The sequence below is a fragment of the Topomyia yanbarensis genome, chromosome 1, assembly GCF_030247195.1.
Source record: "Topomyia yanbarensis strain Yona2022 chromosome 1, ASM3024719v1, whole genome shotgun sequence".
Lineage (NCBI taxonomy): Eukaryota > Metazoa > Arthropoda > Insecta > Diptera > Culicidae > Topomyia > Topomyia yanbarensis.
The window spans coordinates 170,633,363-170,654,090 of NC_080670.1; the positions used below are offsets into that span (position 1 = coordinate 170,633,363).

The 20,728-nt window shown below is 49.1% G+C and overlaps 1 protein-coding gene across 3 annotated transcripts in view; it reads right to left on the reverse strand.

The window, feature by feature from the left end:
* LOC131681153 (uncharacterized) overlaps window positions 1-20,728 on the reverse strand; it is a 1,013,105-nt gene that overhangs the window by 351,914 nt on the left and 640,463 nt on the right. The window lies entirely within an intron of this gene.

Here is a 20,728-nt window from a genome sequence, read left to right on the forward strand (position 1 = left end):
AGCTTGAGTTCCTAACGTGTCCTTGATGGATACAGGAAAAGGGTTTACCATTTTGGCAGCACAGCACGCACGTGAGAGGCGGGTCGAAGACGGAAGTTCAGCACCAAGAAGCTACAGCTACATGCCCGTACGTAGCTACACAGCAAACTGATAAGAACTGTGGAATTTATGGCACGCAAATCGGTTTGCTTTGAGGCTGCTTCCGCCGGGTTCGGAAAGTTTTTCATTGCCTTCCTGCTCCGGGGACTGTGTTTGGGATGCCGGCGGTTATCCTCAACAGAGACCGAGGCTGAGAAAAGGGAAAGAGAGAGAGAAAGTGTGTGTGCGTGATTCTTTTCCGGTTTTATTTCCAACTCTTTGCGCGCGTGACTATAAATCTTATCGGATGCAGAACTTTTTTTCTTTGCCAGCCTCCGAAAATAAACTTTTTTTTTACGCGCGTCTGCTTCTCAGGGATTGCCGGCTTTTTATTGTGTTGATGGCATCGGAGTGCGTTAAGAGTCAGTAAGTGATTTTCTGATCCCGGACACAGCAGCAGCCATCATGCGAAATTTGCAAGCGAAAAAAAAAAAAAAAATTGGTTGGTAAATTTTCTGCTCCTTCGTAAACGGAATTTTCTTGTGAGCAAACGATGTGAAGTGGAATGGAAATTCGATGCTATTGTTGGAGGCGAAATGCTTTCGCGTTTGGGAAACCGTAACTGGAATTTATAACGAGCAAATTTCGAATGTGAGATATTCTACAGCTGATCTTGAGCGTTTCCGATGGAATTTTCGAGTTTGATCCATACGTAACATGACAATTGCTTCCAGACGGAATTGCTACTTTTGATGGCGTTCATTCAATATTTACGTACTCAGCCATCGTTCGTTTGAACATTCCAGCTGCGAAAAACGTAGTCAATTTATGAACTCGCTCCCCTAATATTGACCGGAATAGATAATTAAAGCTCATTGTTTAGCGTTATCATAATTTATCATCGCTTCCGTTTTATCTGGAAACATTCCAGCACCGGCAAATCAGCCACAATTATTAGACCAGCAACATAATAGGTATTTGGTCACAGCTGGCGAACCGCGCCGACTCCTAATGGGGCGATCCGGATGGATAAAATTATGGCCAGCTAATGAGCTTCTAATTGGAAACTGTTTCATTATATCCATGGTGGTTTAGTGGATAGTCGGATGGGTACAAAAAAAACAATCTCTATGCCTGTCGACAAATAATAAATAGAACTTCAATTGTGTTCGGGAAAAAACATTCAATGCTGAGTGTGCGGCGTGGTCTATTGCTTCATTATTATACTAGGAAAGTCTATCATCATTACGGAACAAAAACAGATTTAATTTTTGTTCTATACGGGCTTAATGAGGCAGTTATGGCTATACTCAACATTAATTTACTAGTTGACAAGTACTAGTAAAGGGTCTGTTTTTTTCAAATGGAAATAAAATACGAACAAAACTGTTGATAGCCACTGTTGTATGTATATTTTGGTAGCATATGGTCTGCAATTTAATGTTTCGAAATAATGTCAGATGAACGTCCACTGTGACATTTTTCTGTTCTTCATATATCATTCGACTCAGTTCGTCGAGATCGGAAAATGTCTATATATTTGTAGCAAAAATGCCACCATGGTTTCTCAGAGATGGCTGGACCGATTTGTACAAAATTTGTCCAAGCTTTGACCACATTAGCCGATTCTTGGTGCTCCCTGGGAACATGCCAAGCTCCAAGTTGATGTGACACCTATTTCTCAGCGCATTCAAACTTCAAATGAAAGATATGGCATTCCTATTGAATGTTATCTAATTTCATTAAGATCAGACTTTTGGTTCCGGAGTTATAGGTTGGTTGGTACGGTCACACAAGAATTTCCCATATAAATGCTTTTTTTTGGTTCAGTGTATTCCTACCGATTAGTTGTTTACATAAATCGCTCCAACTATTTTTACTTTTTGACGAGATTTGTGAAGTTTTTATCGTTGTATGTCGCGTTAATCGACTGAAAATTTTGTTTTTTATCATTGTTATTGTGCAGTGTGAAAGTAGGTTTGTTCCAGTACATGGAAGGTACTCCCTGTTGCTCCGGAGCACAAAATTCTCGCTCCTTTTCACTCCGGTTTGCCACCAGAAGAAGAAAAAGAGAAGATGATAGTACAGGAACGATTTTCTCCCTGTTTGCTCCGGAGTACTTCCAGTTTCTCCTGGTACTGGAACAAACCTAGTGTCTCCTGTTTGCTTTTGTCTTGCGAAAAAACCAGCGAAGAACGCAATTGAGTGAACTTGTGTGACTTAACCACCAAAACTTCCCACTGAACGCAGCGCCATCTACATTTCATTGTTCGCATTCTCAGATCGACACGCATGGCAAGTGCATGCGATCACTGCGCGAAAACCGTCAAATCGGATGACGACTTTGTCGAATGTATGGGTTTTTGCAAAAATGTGGTACATATGCAATGTGGGAAACAACTTAACAAGCCGTTTTTGAAAAAACTTGCAGAAAACCCAAATTTATTTTGGATGTGCAATGAATGTGTCTAGCTGATGAGCTCGCTTTCGCGACACCGTTTCTTCACTTATATGTGTTATCGCTGCTAACGCTGGGAAAACGGATGACGTCTGTGCTGAACTAAAGGCCGAGTTATCCAAAAATAACCAGCAAATTTCGCGCCTCGCTAGAAAGGTTTCAAAATCTACTCCAGTCCGGCCAAACTCCGGTACTTCTCGACCACCTCAGAAACGTCGCGAGGATGGCCCTGATCCGAGCAATATTCTTGTTGGTGGTCGAAAGCTAGTCGATAATAGCAACATTGTTACGGTTCCATCTCCTGCGCCGTTGCTCTGGATGAATCTTTCCCGCTTTCATCCTAGCGTTAGCAAAGAGATTGCCGAAAAAATGTCTAAAGAAGGACTAAATTGTAACGATGAGATAAAGGTTATTCCGCTTATTAAAAAAGGCATAGACGTCAATACTTTGAACTTCATATCCTTCAAAGTTGGAGTTCACCCAAAGTACCGTGATGCAGCTCTTAATCCTGACACATGGCCGCAAGGCATACTGTTCAGGGAATTTGAAGACAGCCGTACTCAGAATATTTGGAGCCCGCCGACTGATTTTCCACTGCCTCCAGAAGAAGCATGTACTTCTCTAATGCAACTCGACCCATCAATGGTCCTGCAGAGGACTCCGAAACGATTGGCCATGCCACTATATCAAGCTACACCGCCCTTGTGAAGGAGTATCGATGCCGATCGCATACTGAGATGCAACGCAGTTGGTACTATGGAAGCCCTCGATCCCCCCGCTACAGTCGAGCACTTGCAGCCAGCGATCATCGGTCGTCCCTACATTCCTACATGGCAACATGGCTTCGCTCTCTGCTGTACCTGATCCGTCCTCCAACAACATCGAGGTTTACTACCAGAATGTTGGTGGCTTAAATTCATCAACGGACAGTTATTTGCTCGCGAACTCGGTTTGCTGTTACGACGTTATCGCCTTGACCGAGACGTGGCTCGACAACCGCACTCTGTCTCGCCAGGTCTTTGTTTCAACATTCGATGTCTACCGCTGTGACCGCAATGCGCTCAACAGCCACAAGACATCAGGCGGTGGTGTGCTTATCGCCGTTCGCCGGCGTATAAAAGCCCGAGTGATCAACGATGACCGGTGGGCGAGCTCCGAGCAAGTGTGAATATCAGTGAAACTTGCCGATCGCAATCTGTTCCTGTGTGTTGTGTATTTTCCACCTGACAGAATTCGTGATTCCAGCCTGATCGATGTACATCTTTCCTCCGTTTCTTTTATCGCCTAGATCGCCGCCCCGTCTGGGTGTACTGGGCGACTTCAACTTACCTGGCTTGACGTGGTGCCATGCAAGTAATGGTTTTCTACGATTGGATATCGAAAAATCTGCGCTTATTAACAATGCCAATTGTATTTTGGACAACTACAGCAGTGCAACTCTTCGGCAAATTATTAGTGTCACCAACGAGAATGGACGCACATTGGACTTCTGCTTTGTAAGTGCCCGGGACTGCACTCTGTACTGCGCTTTAGTCAAGCAGATGCGTCATCATCCCCTACTACATCTTGTATTCGCTGGTAACCTAGGAGCGAATTTTTAAGACGTCTCAAGCTCTATCGTCTACGATTTTAAAAACGCTGACTACGACAGCATCGTTAGCACGCTGTTGGATATAAACTGGGACGAAAATCTTAACAATGACGACGCGAACGAAGCAGCGATGACGTTTTCTAGTATTCTTAACTATCTTATCGACCGCCATGTGCCTAAACGAACAATTAGTACCAATCAACACCCTCCCTGGCAATCAACCGTCCTTAGATGATTAAAATCTGCCAAACGAGCTGCATTTAAAAAATTTTTGCATTACGAAATCACTACTTTCAACTCAACCACGAATACAAACAGCAAAGCAAACGCACCTCTTTAGACACCAGTGAAACGTCGAGCGTCGACTGAAATCCAAGCCCAAGTCGTTCTGGAAGTATGTTAACGAGCAGCGAAAAGAATCCGGTTTGCCATCTTGTATGTCGTTTAATGGAGTTTTAGGCACCGACACTAAAGAAATTTGCCAACTGTTCTCCGACAAATTTTCAAGCGTTTTTTTTTCCAACGAGCGCCTGTCACCACAACAAGTTACTGCCGCCGCCAATTTAACTCCTTCTCTAGGACGAACTATCAACCGAATTTGTGTCGATAATGCTGCCATTCTTGCAGCAAATGCCAAACTGAAAGCATCTTGTTCCCCGGGTCCAGATGGTGTTCCCTCGATTTTTGTAAAAAAGTGCATCAGCGGGCTTCTTGAACCACTTCGGCAAGTCTTCGAGCTATCACTCACTACTGGTACATTCCCTTCCTGCTGGAAAACAGCGCACATGTTTCCAGTTCATAAAATAAACAAATCGAACATTGACAAACCCCCTCCTTCCCACCCAACAGCGAGTTGGTGAGTTATGCTAGGATGGTGGCGTGGGTGGGGTTTAGATTGGGCTCTGCTAAACCTATAAAAAAGCCATAATTCCGAAAGCAGCTCCGACGAAGCGAGTCTGCGCCGCTTTTGCTAAGATCCTAAGATTCTAATAATCTAAGATCTTAGCAATAAATGCACTCTAGTCCAATCGGAGTGCCAACCGGCACATCAGGATCGACGCCAGTTACATCCTGATTATGCCATACTAGCCATGGTGAACGACAACGGACAGGACACGGATCTCACGAATTGGACGGCGGCTTTGGGCTGGCAGGCGTGCTGTTCTTCTCTCTGAGTAAGGAAGGATGATACCGACTTGAAATGGCGAGTGGACTAACAGAATGACTGCCTCCGTCTCAATAAGACCCTGGCAGGTCTCCGGGAACGTTCAAAACTCGTCACCATTTAGTTGGTGGTACTAGGTTCGGTTGGAGCATTCCCGATTTTACGCCAATCCGGCTGCTCTCCATGAAGGATAGTGTCAACCCTTACATGATTTCCCTGCTGCTAAGATATTAGTATGTATAGATAGTCATGGGATCACGACAGGCGCCTATGTGCAACGAGTGGATACAGCGGCCCGGAGTTGGGACCCAACAAAATAGAGCAAGAAACTTACACATATGAAGTAGACGCGGCAAATCCCTTCGCCAAAAGCGGTTTAACGAGGTCACCACCTCGGCAAAGCCAACCAGTGTAACAACAGTACGACCAGGAGAAACAGCAGCCGCAGCTTCAACACCAGGAGCAGCCTCAACAGCAACAGCAGCCGCAGCTTCAACAAAAGCAGGAGAGCAGCACATGGCGCACAGGGATATTAAGACATTGGTCCTGAAGATACAAGGAAACCTTGGATTGTCCGTCAAGGAATGGAAAACCTTGGAGCAGAAAGCGGAGGTAACCGGAAAAGAACTGTTGATGACCAAGAAGTCGTTGGAAATAAGGAAAACAGTAGCACCACCGAATGTGAGGAATACTCACGTGGCGAAAGACAAACCCCATGGGACGTCCCTCTCTACACCGAAGAGGCCAAGAGCTTCTACAGGTGATGCGAGACCAGAAGGTTCGAAGAAATACAAGGAGGCTCCCGGCGTAGTGGTACGCGTAGCGAACGAAGCAGCCACCGACGTGGCTGAAAACAAAACGGAAGGAGTTCAACAACAAGTCCGTAAAGTGAAAGTTTTTCATGGGACGAAACAAAGATGAAGCACTCATAATCAAAGCTAACGATGATTCATAAGAGAAGGTACTGCGCGCAATGAGGACAAACCCGATACTCAAATAGCTGGGCTCAGACGTCAAGAAAATCAGGCACACCCGCACCGAAAAGATGATTCTGGAACTGAAAAAAGATCCGATATCAAACAGCTCTACTCGCCTAGAAAGCTATGGGCGAAGCGGTGAAAGTGAGAACCTTGTTCCCGGAGGACCTGAAAGAGATATCTTCGGAAAAAAAGCTAAGAAAAGCTCAGGAAAAACAGTGCGAGCTTGGAGAAGTGTAAATGATGAACCGAATGAAGAAGGAACCTTTCGGCACGCAAGCGGCTTCAGGCACGCAAGAGGCTTCCAGTGGAGGCAGCAAACAAGGCACCTAAAATTTGGAAGATCAAAATTGGCTGGTCGGTATGTCCATTGAGTGTCTCTCAGCGACTGGAAGTGTGCTTCAAGTGTCAAGAGTTCGACCACCTGGCAAGAAAATGCAGTGGACCTGACAGGAGCAATTGTGCAGAAGGCTCGGGGAAGGATGCCACATGGCAAAAGACTGCCGGCAGGCTCCGAGATGTCAGATCAGCGCAAACGAAGAAGGTTACAGGAGGACCACGATGGCCAGCCTTCAAACAGGCGACTACAACGAAGTCACAGTGGAGGTAAAACAAATCAACCTCAACCACTGCGACAGAGCACAACACTTGCTGCGGCAATCTGTAGCGGAGTCTAAATGCGATAGTTATCATTTCGGAGCCTTACCGTATTCCGGCAAGCGATGGAAACTGGATAGCTGATAACGCAAAATCAGCAGCGATTTGGACTACGGGGAGATATCCAAAATCAATGGAGTCCTCCGCGGTGGACGACCGATCGGTTCACAGAAATGCTCGATAAGCTGACAGAACAGCTTATCGATCGGAGACCTGTCGTTATTGCCGGAGATTTCAACGCTTGGGCAGTAGAATGGGGCAGCCGCTTCACCAACTCAAGGAGGAGTAGTCTACTCGAGGCCTTTGCAAAACGGAACGTAGTTGCTGCAAACGATGGTACAACCAGCACCTACTGCCGCGAAGGTTGACATTCAGTTCTTGACGTTACCTTCTGGAGCCTCGGGATGGTTGGAAGTTAATCGATGGAGCCTTGAGTGTAAAATTGAACGCATTTTCGCTTGATGCCCTCCATCAAAGTCTTTACAGTGTCATCCGGTACCAGTTTCTCAGTTTTTTTCCATTTTCTCAACATGTCCTTCTCGTCTTTGACTGTCTTCTTGCTCTTCAGAAGTTCCCGCTTCATCATTGCCCAGTACTGCTCCACCGGGCGCAGCTCCGGACAGTTTGGCGGATTCATGTCCTTTGGAACAAAATGGACAGAATTGGTCTCATACCACTCCAGGACACTTTTAGAATAGTGGCATGATGCCAAATCTGGCCAAAATAGCGGAGCTTCGTCGTGCTGCTGCAAGAACGGCAAAAGGCGCTTCTCGAGGCACTCAGATTTGTAGATCTCGCCATTTACTGTGCCCTTTGTCACGAAAGGCTCACTCCTCAGTCCGCAAGAGCAGATGGCCTGCCAAATGAGATATTTGGAGGCGAACTTCGGCTTCTTCTTAAATTTGTCGTCCACATAGAACATGCTCTTGCCGGTGAAAAACTCCAACCCCGAAATTTGCTTAAAATCGGCTTTTATATACGTTTCATCGTCCATCACACAGCAGCCATATTTTGTCAGCATCTTCTCGTAGAGCTTCCGTGCCCGAGTTTTAGCCGTCGATTGTTGCCGCTCATCGCAGTTTGGGAATTTCTGTACCTCGTATGTATGTAGTCCAGCTCTCTTCTTTGCATTATTGACGTAGCTCTGCGATATGCCGATCTTTTTAGCCAAATCACGGCTTGAGACGTTGGGATTTGCTTTAATCATCCGCTTCACCTTTCCCTCCGTCTTTTTGTTCTCCGGTCCCGGTTTTCTTCCAGCTCCAGCTTTGGAGACGGTTGAATGGTGAATGTTCAATATTTTTCCCAACTGCCGGTGCGACAGGTCAGCAAATTCCAGGTGTTTGGAAAGAATTTGTTCTCTCGACTCGCGTTGGTTCACCTCCATTTTCGTTGAATCGAGAAACACGACTTCGAGTTTGACAGCATGTAAACAATACACATCAATGAGAAAGTGTGCAAAATTTGGTTGATTTTTACCCAATGATAAAAAAAAAGTTATGGCCTATTGAATGTGTCGCAATAATTTCGTGTTCACCCTTTACATCCACAACGACCACCAAACGATCCAGTACACTATCCGAAGCAATAGACAGTCGGAAGCGCGTGTGATCCAATCAAGCGAGCGGAGGTGAAAAACAACGAAGTTCGACAATAGTGTCTTCATCGAAGCGTTGAGGCGTTAGTGCCATCACATTGACTGTAGTGCAGATGCAGTGACAACGGCATTAGCAAGAGCGTGCGATGCAACCATTCGAACAGAAGGTTAACCAAGGTACAGTCGCCGCTCAGCTTTCTGGTGGAATTCGGCGATAGCCTATGTGCATGGCAAAAGCTTTGTGAACCAAGCCTGGGCCAGACGGTATCCCCATAGTGGTGCTGAAAACAGCAATCCTATCGATCTCGGATTTGTTTAGGACTAAATTCTTGTCAGTGTGGGTGAACAGAGCGCACGGTGAGGTGAGCTTCCACATGACGTAGTTCTTGTCTGGTCATGACTATTTCAATAAGTATCTGCTGCATTGCGGGCGGTGATGCAGAGGAAATGAGCACGTGGTTCTCGAATGCCCGCGAGCAAAAAGAAATGAGAACCATTTTCGGTGAGGGCGTTAACATGACCAATATTGTCCGAAGAAAGTGCGCGGACAAAGGAAAATGGGACACGGTGAACAGAACAGTCATTCAGATCATGTTAGCGTTGCAACGTAGCTGGCGAGTGGAGCAACGACCAGCAACGTAGCACTACACGGCCTCGGGTCGTCGAGGCACTGATGAACCGGAAGTTACACTCCAACTGGAATCGCCGGACCGACCATGGCACTTGACAAGTCAGTCTGAGATGAGTGAGATAAAGTAGACCACCGGGGGCGACCGGAGTAGGCTAGATCCACCGCCGGGGACTAGACTGAGCGCACGCTTCGTCGACGGTAGGTCATCAGTGTAACAAAAAACCGGAAGTCATCCTCCCCCCGGAATCGCAAGACTGACCTCGGCACCTGACCGACCAGCATCGAGATAACGGTTTCGAGAGAAATTTGAACGTCGGGAAATTTCTCTGTCGGAGTAGGCTAGGCCCACCGCCGGGGACTAGTTCGATTGGATCGGAAAGTAGCACCGGCAAATGGTTGTCGAAGCGCCTGTGAACTGGAAGTCACCCTTCACCCAGAATCGCAGGGCCGACCTCGGCATCTGCCCGGGTAGCATCGGTTTCGAAAGATCTTCCACTGTCGGGAAACTTTTCGTCGGAGTAGGAAAGATCAACCGTCGGGGATTATTTCGAGTAGTTCGTAGCGAATCGCCGGCTTGAATCGTCGGGGCACCAGTGAACCGGACGCAATCTTCCACCCGGAATTGCTGGACTGACCTCGGCATTCTGTCGGACTGCATCGGAGCAAGAATAACGCGTCCGTCAACGAAGACATTCTTTCAAGGGGGAACACTCGCCGAGATAGGCTAGATCCACCGTCGGTGACTACGCCGAGTAGCTCCAAACGCGCCAAACCACCAGTATAGGGTCGTCGGGGCATCAGTGAACCGGAAGCCACCCTCCAACCGGAATTGCTGAATTGACCAAGGCATCCAACTGGTCAACGTAGAGAGGAGCGCATTTAGAATATCATGTCGTGCACGACTGATATGACGGTTATGAGACCAGCGACCTAACATGACCAGCTAGACCTGGAATCAAGCGAAGTACATTGGCATTGGAATCCGGGGGATCAGGCAAATGTCGGACTTCTTGGTGGAGCTGGCACACGAAGGACGAAATCGATAATATGGTCTAACTGCTGAACGTGTGCTGGATCGGCGTAAAAGCTTTACCACCAAGTAAAAGAAGAAAAAAACCTGTTTTAATCCACCTAGCGGTGCAATTGTGCCTTTCTCATTTCTCTAAACTATGGCACGGAGGCTTTTTATGTTCAACATAATTGTGGAAATGTCCATTACATTCTTAGTACACTTTGCACTTATACACAATGGCATGCCAGCCACGAACTTGATGAGCTACGTGTCGACGGTGAAAAACTTGAAACAAAAAAATATCATACTCCATTAGCCTAATCAGCATTAGATCAATGTTATCTGCTTGCTAACTCATTTTGTCATGCGGGGATGGGTATGTGAGGAGGGCGAAAGTCCCATGAACGAACGACTTCCCAGCTTAAATTGGTATGCTTTGTAATATAGTGGTGGTTTAAAGATGATGGGTTTGCAAGGGAGGGGTATGAGGTGGTGGTCTGAGGGGTGATTTAAGGAGATTTTTAAAGGAGTGGAGTGAACAGTAGAGGGGGGGTGTAACCCCTCTCCGTAAACCATCAACTACGCCCCTGTTAAAATCCAGAAACCTTACGCGAGTCGAAAAAAAAATTTGGCCCTCCGGGATTAGGTTGACGTTTTTCAGAGTGATTACATAACCTTTCTATATGAGAAAGGCAAAAATGTGCAAAATCCAAAAAAGTGAATCTTCGTCAAATTTTTTTCGTGTTTGCATCAAATCTCGACGTTTTATGCACCTTGAATACATTTAGCATCAAAAATAAAAATTCTATTTTTAATTTTTCCTATAGTTTTTATGCGAAATTTCTGTGTGGCCGCACTCTGAAACCCGTAATTCCGGAACCAGAATTCCGATCGATCCAAAATTCAATAGCAGCCGATGGGAAGGTTGCACCTTTCATTTGAGACTAAGTTTGGGCAAATCGGTCCAGCCATCTCTGAGAAAAATGAGTGACATTATTTGACACATACGCACATACATACACACACACATACACACACACATACATACACACATACACACACACGTACAGACTTTTTCCGATCTCGACGAACTGAGTCGAATGGGATATGACACTCGGCCCTCCGGCCCGGGATTAGGTTGACGATTTTCAAAGCGATTGCATATCCTTTCTACATGAGAAAGACAAAAATCCATTTTATAAAGTTCAAATAGAAAAAACAAACGACAAGAACAATCGAAATCCCACTGTGCGCCGTTGCGCTGCACAGAATGCTGGTTCCGGACTATCTGTGTAAGGTTCTGAAAAGTTACTTCCAGAACCGAGTACTGGTCTACGAAACGAACATGGGGCAGAGGTCGATTAGGGTCACGGCTGGAGTACTTCTGGGCTCCATACTCGGCACAAAGCTCTGGAATATCATGTACATTGGCAGTTCCAGTGTTAACACTCCGTTATACATTGTACAACGGAATGTTAACACTGGAACTGCCCAGGGGAGTTGAGATCGTCGGATTTATAGATGATGTTGTCCTGACAATAACCGGTGAGACCCTTGAGGTGGTGAAGATGTTGACGTCAAAGACAATAGGCATCGTGAAAACCTGGATGGCTGATGTCAAGTTGCAGCTCGCTCACCACAAGACGGAGGTAGTTCTGGTTAGCAACCGTAAAAAAATCAGTGCGCCGTGATTAGCGTCGGCGGCCACTCAATTCCATCGATGCGTGCGCTGAAGCACCTGGGTGTAATAGTCGACGATCGGTTATATTACAACAGTCATGTCGACAATGCATGTGATATCCTTGCCAATAACTAACTGCCCTCAATACTGAGGTATTGCGTACTGGACTGTGCTACTGTACTGAACTAAAAGCGGAACCGGACGAAGTTGACAAGCACGTTTCGCTAAATGGCTGTTCGTGTCGCGAGTGCGTACAGCACGATATCGTCGGAGGCGGTATGCGTAATTGCCGGGATGATTCGCATCCGCATCACTCTGGCTGAGGACGTGGAATGCTACCAGCGGAGAAATGCACATAATGTAAGGCGACTGGTTCGAGCGGACTCGTCGGCTAAGTGGCACAAAGAGTGGAACAACGCGAAGAAAGGAAGGTGGACCCACCGGCTCATCTCAAAGGTGTGCTTGGGTACATAGGGAACATGGAGATTTAAGCTTCCATTTGACGCAGTTTTGTTCCGGGCAAGGATGCTTCCGGAAATATCTACATCGGTTTGGACACGCTTCGTCACCCCTTTGTTCGGAGTGTGTGAACAAGCAAGAGACTCACGTGGTTTTCGAATGTCCTACGTTCGAAGAAGTCAGAAGGTGTACAACAGTGGACAATATCGTCGAAGAGATGTAGTACGACGAGCATACCTGGGACGCTATTAACATAGTGGCTATTAGTATACTCTCTGAGCTGCAGAGAGAGTGACGAAGGGACTAACAAAGTAGCGTCATTGGCTAGAGCGCCATCATGGAACTATAAATCGGGTTTCGGGAGAAATTCCGCTTCCAGGGCACTCTCCGACGGTTTAGACTGGGTCCACCGCCGCAGACCAGTTGAGTAGTACGCGACGCAGCACCGGGTTCGGGTCGTCAGGGCACCAGTTACCCGGACATCAGGCTTCATCGGAATCGCAGGACCGACTTCGACACCCTACCGGGTAGCTCGTGAGTAGGCTAGATTCACCGCCGGGGATTAGACAGAGCAGTCCGCGTGGAATTGCTAGCAGCTAGTCGTTGGGTCGCCAGTGAACCGGAAGCTACGCTCCACCCGTAACCACGGGATAGTCCTCAGTACCTACTGGTTGGCCCGTTGAGTAGGATAGGTCCACCGTCGGGGACTAGAACGTGACGAAAAGGGGAGCTAATTGGCTCACGAAACAATCAACGGTACTGAGAGAAATTCCGTTGTCGGGGAACTCTCAGTCGGAGTAAGACAATATCCCAGTTGATCTCGATTAAGCTGGGAGTTAAATGGGTCAAGGACTCGGATATCGGTGGCGGGGAAAATTCCTCCGTCGGGGAACTATCGATCGGAGTAGGGTGAGTTCACCGTTGGGGATTATCCAAGTAGATCGTGATAAGGGCGGGAGCTGAATGACTCACGGAAGCAAGAGCTAAATGGCTCAAGGAGTCACCACCAAAACGGTTCACAGCGACGTAATAGATTGAGACAAGAAGCAAGAGAAGAGACGAGAGTTAAATCAAAGCTCAAAGGTCGAGCCACTCCATGAACCAAGTGAGACTCCGCGATAAAGCAGAAGAAAGAGGTACGGCGAAAGCACAACGATCCCCCCACGAAGTAATACGATGACGTAGTTCCGTTGGGAAGAAGGGTGTTTTTTTTTTTTTTTTTTTTTACAATGGAGAAGATCTTTATGTCCTAGCCCAGTACACGTGCTAACGGTAGGGTCCAATCTACCACACAGGGTGCACTGGGGGCGTGTCGGACTCGAATGGTGACCAGCCATTAATACCGACTAAACTCCATTGGGCTCCGCCATTATTCCTCCCAGGAACTACCTCTCGGTATTACTTCTGGGGGGATGGCTGTACTCAATGTACTCATTCACTCTCACTCACGCGATCATACATCCTGTATGAGGCTTACTTGGGTGCTCTCTCAATCACATTTTGATTCACTCTCAAACACTCCCACATGAGGCTGACTTTTGTGCTCACCTTTTACGTTCCATGCGAGGCTGACTTGTGTGCTCACCTTACTCATTCCTTGCTAGGCTTACTTTTGTGCTCGCCCTACCCATCCATGTGAGGCTGACTTGGGTGCTCACCCTATCACCTGATTCACTCTCAATCGTGCCACTCTATTGTACCTTTGCCACTCCCTCTGGCATCCCATGTGGGACATTTTTCTTAGGCCCCACTTCTGACATACCATGCGAGGCTGACTTTTGTGCTCACCTTTTTCATTCCTTGCTAGGCTGACTTTTGTGCTAGCCTCTACCAACCTGTGAGGCTGACTTATATGCTCACCCTTAACATGCAATGTGAGACTGACTTGGATGCTCACCCTTTCACTCCTCTGCGACGCCATGAGGCATCGATAGCTTAGGTCCAACATACTAAGCTACGACCCTCCCGTCTTGGCATGAGGCTGTCCACTTATACGCCTATACACTCACTCTTCTGTCTTGCTTCGGGGTGGCTGGGTTTACCCCTTACGCGGTTGCCATTCGCTGCGCCAACCTACCTCGGCATGAACAGACCATTCACTCTCTTATTTTGCGCTTGGCCTTTTTCGCTCCAGCTAACCAATCACTAGTTAGCCGTGCCCGCCGTCTGTTGCTCGGTTCGCCAGATTACCTGTAGCCTACTGGCAATCTGGATGGTAGCAGCCGAGACTGCGTTCCACTTCTCCACCGTTTGACACATCCGCTGGATAAGGGTATCCGGGGTTGTGTCCCAGCCACAGACGTCAAGCATTGCTCTTCTTTCGACGTCGAACCGATGACATACGAACAGTATGTGTTCGGCAGTTTCATCTACACCTGGGCAGTCCGGGCAGACTGGGACCTCCGCGTGCCCGAACCTGTGGAGGTACTGACGGAAACAGCCATGGCCTGACAGGAATTGTGTCAGGTGGAAGTGAACTTCCCCATGGGGTCTTCCCACCCAGCTCGATATGCTAGGTATCAGCCGGTGGGTCCACCTACCTTTCGAGGAGTTGTCCCACTCACGCTGCCATCTGGCGACCGAGGTCACCCTGGTGCGCTCGCGGGCTCCCCTATTTCCACGTAGCTCAAAGCACTCCTCATCTTCCCGAATGACCAGCCCGACTGGCATCATGCTCGCTATCACGCAGGATGCATCGTGTGATACCGTGCGGTAGGCAGATATCACTCTGAGGCACATCACGCGGTAGGTGCTCTCCAGTTTCTGTAGGTAACTGGTTACCCTCAGTGCTCTTGACCATGACGGGCCGCCGTACCTGAGGATAGATACGGCAACGCCTGCCAGTAACCTACGTCTATTGGCGCACACCTTTGAGCTGTTGGACATCATTCTCGATAGTGCCGCAACAGCAGTCGACGCTCTCTTGCACGTATAGTCGACATGGCTGCCGAAGGTCAGCTTGTCGTCTATAATGACTCCGAGAGACTTCAGACTTCGCTGTGAAGTGATCGCGACTTCTCCCACATGGATAACTGCATGTTGTGCCGACTTGCGGTTGTTGACGATAACTACCTCCGTCTTATGATGAGCGAGCTCCAGGCCTCTCGCGCTCATCCATTCCTCCACCGTGCTAATCGCGTGTTCTGCGGTTAGTTCTACCTCAGGAATTGACTCCCCGTAGACCTCCAAGGTTACGTCGTCGGCAAAGCCGACGATCTTGACCCCAGGAGGGAACTTCAGTCTCAGAACCCCGTCATACATGAGGTTCCATAGCACCGGGCCTAGGATCGAGCCCTGCGGGACTCCGGCGGTAATCGGAACCCTTTTCTGACCGGCATCGGTCTCGTATATCAGTACGCGGTTTTGGAAGTAACTTTCCAGGATCCGGTACAGACCCACCGGTAGGCTAAGCCGGTGTAACGAGAGCGCGATGGCATCCCAGCTTGCGCTGTTGAATGCGTTCTTCACGTCGAGTGTCACTAACGCACAGTATCGAATACCTCGCCTTTTTCGTTGGATCGCTATCTCGGCAGTATTTATCACTGAGTTGAGAGCGTCCACTGTGGACTTACCCTTCCGAAAGCCAAACTGGTTGCTTGACAGACCGTCCGTACCTTCCGCGTACGGGGTGAGCCTGTTGAGGATGATCCTCTCAAGCAGTTTGCCAGTCGTGTCTATCAGACAGATTGGTCTGTACGCCGATGGGTCGCCTGGCGGCTTCCCGGGCTTCGGCAACAGCACCAGTTTCTGCCTTTTCCATCTATCGGGGAAACGGCACTCGTCAAGGCATCTCTGCATAGCTAGCCTGAACATGTTCGGGTTCGCTATGATCGCTGCCTTGAGAGCGTTGTTCGGAACTCCATCCGGCCCTGGAGCTTTGTTCATTGCTAGGGATTTAGCCACTGCGAGTAGTTCTTCGTTCGTCACTGGAGCCACCATTTCGACCGTGCCCGCACTGTTTCGTAGTGCAGGTGGCCAGGGGCTTGTGGCTCGAGACGGGAAGAGTACTTCGATAATCGTTGCCAACCGGTCCGGAGACCGTTCTGGGGGTGAGGAGCCCCCTTTGGTCTTGGCCATCACAATCCGGTAGGCGTCACCCCACGGATTCGCGTTGGCACTCTCACACAGGTTGTCGAAACACGCTCTCTTGCTGCTTTTAATAGCCTTGTTAAGGGCTAATTTCGCAGCTCGAAACACTTCACGGCGGTTCTCTCTTGCATCCTCGGTGCGAGCTCTTTGCATCCTACGTCTAGCTCTGAGACAGGCTGACCGTAGAGCTGCAATCTCGGCACTCCACCAGTATACCGGGCATCTACCGTTTCTTGGCAGTGTTTTTCTCGGCATAGTGGCGTCGCACGCGCGTGATAGAACAGCTACCAGCGCATCCCCGCTTAGACTGTCGGTGTTGGCCTCCAGTCCCAGGGCCGCGGTGAAAGCTTCGCTGTCGAAGTGATTGGACTTCCACCCGCGTACCTGACAGGGATCTCCCGCCCTCGGATGCTGCACACCATAGTTGATCTTAAAGCGGATTGCTAAATGATCGCTATGGGTGTAGCCTTCGTCTACCCTCCATTCCATGCCTGGAGCCAGACTCGGGCTGGCAAAGGTCAAATCAATCCACGCCTCCACTCCGTTTCTACGGAATGTACTAGCGGAGCCATCATTAGCTAGCACAGTATCGAGTTTCGCAAACGCTTCCATTAGCGCTTGACCCCTGCTATTTGTACAGCGGCTGCCCCACTCCACTGCCCAAGCGTTGAAGTCTCCCGCTATTACTACCGGTTTCCGGCCCACGAGGTCCGACGAGAGCCTGTCGATCATCTGGTAGAACTGTTCTATTGGCCACCTTGGTGGGGCGTAGCAGCTGCAATAGAACACACCATTGATCTTGGCAATCGCCACACCCTCGGCGGAGGGGTGTATTACCTCTTGAACCGGGAACCTTCCCGTTGTACAGATTGCCACCATTCCAGACCCGTCCGACACCCAATTGCCGTTGCCGGCAGGGATGCTGTACGGGTCTGATAAGAGGGCGACATCTGTCCTCGACTCCGAGACCGACTGCCACAGCAGCTGTTGGGCTGCTGCACAATGGTTAAGATTTAGCTGTGTGACTCTCACGGCTTCTTCTTATTTAACTCGCCGAAGGGACACGAAGGTCCGCCCATAGCATGTTTATGGGCTTGCTTCTTAGCGGTGCAGATAAGGCACTTATATGCCTTAGTGCACCCCCGCTCTTTATGCCCCTCCTCGCCGCATCGACGACATAGCTTGCTCCTGTCTATGCCTTTGCATTCGTAAGCTTTATGGCCGGATTCTAGGCACCGATAGCACCTGTCCACTGAAGGCGGCTGGGGTATACTAATAGGGCATACCGACCAGCCGATCTTCAGCTTCCCTTTCTCGGTTACCTTTTTGGCATCCGCATTCAGTAGCCTGAGGTAGGCTACTTGGGTGCCAGAGGGTCCGTCCCTCAATCGCACAGAGGCCCGCTCGATTGTGACGCCGCAGTGCTCCTTGACGGCTGCGACGACGTCTTCTGCGGTCGTGAACTCGTCCAAGTGCTTGCACTGGAGAGTTGTTTCCGCACCTAGCGACCTGATTTGGGCGCCCTCACCAAGGACCTCTTGGGCCAAGGCCTTATATACTGCACTTGATTGTGCGCCTCGCTTCAGCACCAGGAGCATCTCTCCCGTGTTGGTGCGTCTTACGCTACGCACATCCTGCCCAAGGGCCGAGAGACTTTCGGCCGCCTTCATCGATTTAAGGACATCGGCGTATTTGTCCTTGTCGGTTTTTAACCACAAGGCTTCGCCTCTGTCCTTGGCCTTCCTCGCAGGCCGCGGTACCTCCGGTTTCGGTGCCGGCTTTTTCTTGGTAACCAGCGTCCAGGGGTTTGAGCCCCCCTGCCCCGGTCGTGCCGGGTTGCTGGTACCATCGCTCTCCACAGCGAGGTCACTCTCGCCCTCGCTTACCTCTCCCAGGCGGCGTTTGACCTTGACGGTTGCACGCCGAGTGGTGTCGGTTTTGGCACCCTCGCCTGGCGACTTCCTAGGGCGCTTCGCATTCGATGCCGTCTTGCGATTGCCCTTTCCCTTTCCCTTCGAGGGGAACTCGGTCGCCGCTCCGATCGACGTGGCTGCTCCGTAGAAGGTAAAGGCCACTGTCTGTGAACCTCTATCGACCTTCTCTCTTTCCTCCCTATTGGAGGCCACTGTCTGGGTTTCTCTGTCGGGCCTCTCCCGACATTCCACCCTCTCAACATAGGCCTGCTGTTCCTGTCTTGCGACACGAACAGCTTTCCGGAGCTCCAAGAGGCTTAACTTCAACTCCTTGGCTATGTTCTGCTTTGCGCTAGCGAAGTCGATTATAGAATCGAGTTGCTTCGCTACTTTGCGCATCGCAGCTATTGGCCCCTCCGATGCATTGGTAGGGATATTGCCTACCGCTGCTGGGGGGTCACTGGTGCTTTCGGATGCAGCACTCATCGCTCCACTACTCTCCCCACGGGGGGGAGACCTCGCCAAACCACCTCTTGCGAAGGGGTTTGGCACCTCCGTCTGTTTATTTTTATTTTTATTTACCTCCATGTATAGTCCCACGAGTAGCGCGAGAAATATATGTCCGCCACGCCAGAGCTCCGCATTAGCGTGGTAAGGGACGCTTACTGTGGGGGTTGCCCAGGTACCCCACAGGCTCCGTTAACGATCGAGCATCTTTTTCACCCCCTCGATCACTCATCCCTCGGCACGGGTCGCTTCACGCCTTGGAATTGGGGTTATGCCCTACCTTGCTTTACGTGGTGATCTCGGCCCGGATCATCACAACCATCCTCCTTTACCAGGGCTTTGGACCTGTAGCTCTGGTTCTCAATAGTTCCATGTACGTATGTTATTACAGACATGCCACTATTGGGATCCGTCGTTCGCTAGCGGAGTTGGGAAGAAGGGTGTATAGAGTAAGGAGTGTATTGTAATTAAAATTCATTTAGAAGCGATTTAAAATATTCGATTGCATATGAAATTTTTTATATTGTGTATAAAAAAATGCCGTAATTGACTGTGAGAGCACAAATACACACATAATCATTTTTTTCCAAATCGTGTTACGTTTTCAAATGTCCACCATTCACAATTTGGTAACCCTCCGACAGTAGCGTTATTATCTACATTTGGGCGACTGCCTGCAACTCTACGCCGATTGCGCTTGAAATTCATAACGTCGTGCACTCAGTAGTATACGGTACCCGAATTACCGAATTTCACGTAATCCGGGCTATATTTGTGCTATAATGTTAAAAAGCAACATTTTTACACCATTTCCTTTAATCGTTGTTATGCAAAACGTACACCGGGTAGTGACTGAAAACAAAAAAATTTGTCACATCGGTGTCTCCCGTCCGAAACTACCTCCCAGCCAAACTGGCAACGGAGAAGTGTCTAAGTCAACAAAGGTAAGGGAAGTACAGCTAAAAGATGCTCATAATAAGGTGCCAAGAGCGTAAAAAATCCTTCAACAATGCATTTTTTTCCTTCTGACTTCCTCCATTCACACAGCCACTCTGAAATCGTGAGAAGTGCTCTTGACCATGACGGGCCGCCGTACCTGAGGATAGATACGGCAACGCCTGCCAGTAACCTACGTCTATTGGCGCACACCTTTGAGCTGTTGGACATCATTCTCGATAGTGCCGCAACAGCAGTCGACGCTCTCTTGCACGTATAGTCGACATGGCTGCCGAAGGTCAGCTTGTCGTCTATAATGACTCCGAGAGACTTCAGACTTCGCTGTGAAGTGATCGCGACTTCTCCCACATGGATAACTGCATGTTGTGCCGACTTGCGGTTGTTGACGATAACTACCTCCGTCTTATGATGAGCGAGCTCCAGGCCTCTCGCGCTCATCCATTCCTCCACCGTGCTAATCGCGTGTTCTGCGGTTAGTTCTACCTCAGGAATTGACTCCCCGTAGACCTCCAAGGTTACGTCGTCGGCAAAGCCGACGATCTTGACCCCAGGAGGGAACTTCAGTCTCAGAACCCCGTCATACATGAGGTTCCATAGCACCGGGCCTAGGATCGAGCCCTGCGGGACTCCGGCGGTAATCGGAACCCTTTTCTGACCGGCATCGGTCTCGTATATCAGTACGCGGTTTTGGAAGTAACTTTCCAGGATCCGGTACAGACCCACCGGTAGGCTAAGCCGGTGTAACGAGAGCGCGATGGCATCCCAGCTTGCGCTGTTGAATGCGTTCTTCACGTCGAGTGTCACTAACGCACAGTATCGAATACCTCGCCTTTTTCGTTGGATCGCTATCTCGGCAGTATTTATCACTGAGTTGAGAGCGTCCACTGTGGACTTACCCTTCCGAAAGCCAAACTGGTTGCTTGACAGACCGTCCGTACCTTCCGCGTACGGGGTGA